The sequence below is a fragment of the Notamacropus eugenii genome, chromosome 6 (assembly GCF_028372415.1).
Source record: "Notamacropus eugenii isolate mMacEug1 chromosome 6, mMacEug1.pri_v2, whole genome shotgun sequence".
Classification (NCBI taxonomy): domain Eukaryota; kingdom Metazoa; phylum Chordata; class Mammalia; order Diprotodontia; family Macropodidae; genus Notamacropus; species Notamacropus eugenii.
In genome coordinates, this window is record NC_092877.1 from 362,475,015 (window position 1) to 362,478,578 (window position 3,564).

A 3,564-nucleotide genomic window follows, 5' to 3' on the forward strand; every position below is an offset into this window, starting at 1 on the left:
AGAGATGTCAGCATGTTTGGGGATGCCAGTATTTCAGTTACTTACAACGGTCTTCATGGTGGTCAAGAACAGATTCAGTAGTGAACTCAGGCCTTTCATACTCTGAAGACAGTCTTCTAGACACTCTACTATGCTCTCTTTCTAGTCATATATGTCCTCAGTTAAGTAGAGGATAAGACTTTAGTTCATAAATTCACACTGGTAACACTAAAGGCTACTTATGTTCCACCCCCTCAGGTTTTTCCTTTTGCCATCTGGGCTACTCTTTTGTACCCCCTGAAATCACTGTTTTATCATTCATGGTCATATGTCATCACTGAAACACAGCTGACCTTAAAGAGTTTGCATTTAGAAATAATGAGGCTCCTAGGTTCAGCTGACCTTAAAGAGTTTGCATTTAGAAATAATGAGCCTCCTAGGTTCAGAGACAGGACTGTGACAATTCCCTAAACTAAATACTCTGCAGCATCCTCCTAGTGGCCAATATTGGATCCAACTTGATGTGTCTCTGAGATGTTGGTCCATGATATAAGGATTGATTCAATAGACTAGTGGCCCATCTACCATATCCTCAGCAAGATACGCTTGGTTTGTCCAGTGTGAATAGTGAGTGCATTATCATCATGCATAGAAAATGAAGTAGAACAGCTTTATCTACCTATATTTGAAGATACCAGATTTAAATGCTATGAATTATGCTTTGAAAGAGTATCCCTTATTAATAATTCTGTGCTAGTATAACTAGCTTTCGTTAACTACATGTAAAGGGGAAAAATGGTAAAATGAATAAAAAACTGGATTCCAAGTGAGGAAGACCTAGGTTTAAGATCTTCCCATGAAGAATAATCACCTATCACTTCAGTGTGCTAGGAAATGCACAAAGATTTCATCGCAGACAAGGTATATGCCTGTAAAAGTAGAGGGAATTTCCTTACCAGTAAATTCCTTAGAAAAGAAATCACAGGTATAATAACTATCCTTATACTAATACAAGACAACTCAAGTGAGTAAGATTGTGGCATGCACCTTCCCTCTCCCCTGCCCCCCACACATCCCACACCCATTTAAAGCACACATAGGAATGGACTCTGCATAGTCTATCAAAAGAAGAAAGTTCAATGAGCCAAAAAAATATGCTTGATTTAAAAAATGATTCTCATTTGCAAAAGAGGACCAAGATATCATTCTATGACAGTGTCACCATATAATGATTCAATATTTGACATACAGGTATATTTTTGATATGATCCTTTTTCAGAATAAATATGAAAATGGCACTAATAAAAGGTAGAATAGGGGGAAGGTTTAAGATATTTTAAGTTCATTATAAACTAGAATAAATGAACAAATAAGAGGCTTATCTTTTTTTTAATCTAGTTAGAAATCAAAAGTATCTTTGAAGGCAAGTGTTTTGATCTGTAGTTCTTTAGTGCACCAAAAGTGTATGTGTAGATGTATCACGAGTCACAGTTTTTGTAGGATCAATTTTCAGGAAAGTTAATTTTTTAATTCCTTGCAGGAGGTGGTGAAAGAGGAGGCTTTCAAGGGCTCTTCCTGACCTGGGTTGATTCTTTCCTGCCCCCACACTTGGTGTTGCTTCTCCCTCTCCCCAGATCCCTGAGCTTCCACAGTTCCCACTACCCCCACTCCCACCTGAAAGCTGTCCACCATGGAGAAGAACGAGAAGAACCAGAAGGCCAAGTTGATTGAGTGCTATGACCACATGGTCATCTGCATGAAGGGGGCTGAGTTCTCCAATGAGGAGCATGACCTGCTCTTTATGACCTACAAGAATGTAGTTGAGAGGTGAAGGTCATCCAGAAAGGTCATTTCCATCACTGAACAGAAAACTGACACCACTGACAAGAAGAAGGAGCCGGTCAAAGACTACCAGGAGAAATTAGATTGTGAACTAAGATCCATTTGCATCACCATCCTGGAATCATTAACTAAGATTTTAATAACTGATGTGACTAACCCAGAGAGCAAGGTCTTCTATCTGAAAATGAAGGAACACTACTTCTCATACCTGGCTGAAGTAGCATGTGGTGATGACAGAAAACAAACAACAGATAATTCCCAAGGAGTTTATCAAGAAACCTTTGACATCAGCAAGAAAGAGATGACACCTGGACATCCAATTCACCCAGAGTCAACTCATAACTTTTCTGTATTTTACTTTGAGGTCCTTAACAACCCAGAGCTTGCCTGCACATTGGCTAAAATGGCTTCTGATGAGGCTATTGCAAAAGTTGATACACTGAACAAAGACTCCCACAAAGACAGTACCCTTATCATGCAGTTGCTTAGAGACACCCTAGCACTGTGGACATCAGACAGGGCAGGAAAAGAATGTGATGCCACAGAAGGTGCAGAAAATTCAAATTCATACAAGGTGTCATCTTCCTTTCTCAAGAAACATTTTTACATGTCTCCATTCCTTCTAGCTCCATTTGGATTTCTTATGGCAAAGAGAATCCATCCATGTGTATGGAAATCAATAGTTTGCAGTCTTCTCATACTGCAGCTTTAGGAAAACTCCTTTTCTTGATTAGCATTTGTCCTGGACATTCTGGTGTGTGCTGACTGCTGTAGAAAAGTATTAATAGCTTCATTTCATATGAACATGAGTAACTTCTTAACACTTATGAAGAGGGCTAAAGTGTGTCTGGTATTTAAAAATCTAAACCAGTTCTGCAAGTGACTGCATTTTGCATTGCAGTGAAGATAGGAAAATGTAGTTAAAAACAACTAAAGTGTTTTACATAGCCTCCCCACCACCTCCCTCCCATATTCCCACCTTATTTTTCAGGGTTTTTCTTTCACCAAACAATTTTCACACATGGTTCTATATGTTTCTTTTACGGAGGAATCTTGGAAATATTGGGTCAAATGGAAAAAAGTTTGGTATTTTTAAGTTAGGGATCACAAACTGAAATATGCCTACTGTAAAATAAGTCCTGTGACAGCACGAAATTTTCTTACTCTTGAGTTGCTGCTGTTTCATTTGACAATTTTCATATCTAAATAAAAGTTCACTTACTCTCCTGCCTTTGTAATTCTGGTGTCCACTTTACTATGTAATAGAAATAGCATGTTACTACCAGATTACAAATGTTGCTTTTTTGGCAAATTAACGTGCACATCATTTCTTAATACACTCGACTGGGGGAAACCATTGGAAATATACGAGTCCAGACCTAATAAGTTTAGTACTTTTCCAAGAAGATTTGTGCACATGTGAGAGGGTGTCACGTTTGTCCCGTGATCATTACTTAGAAAATTTGAGCCACTATTGTGTGCTGCTAATCATTCATTGTAGCCCCAACACAGCCTTGTGCAAATGTTATACCCTATGCAACAGCAAAGTAACATAAAATAAAATGGCATTTTATGAACCAAAAAGAAAAAAAAATTCCTTCCAGAATAAAAGTAAAGAGAGAAAGAAAGACCTGTGTTTTTTTTTATTATGATCCAGTTCTAATTTAGAAAACCACTTCATTGAGACAATGACTTCTTGCTCTGTTTGTTCACATTAGTGACCTTCCTGTTCAATTTATTTTG

The 3,564-nt window shown here is 38.0% G+C and overlaps 1 pseudogene; it reads left to right on the plus strand.

The window, feature by feature from the left end:
- Positions 1–1,669: 1,669 nt before the first annotated feature.
- Positions 1,670–2,533, plus strand: LOC140512417 (14-3-3 protein theta pseudogene; annotated as a pseudogene).
- Positions 2,534–3,564: the final 1,031 nt, after the last annotated feature.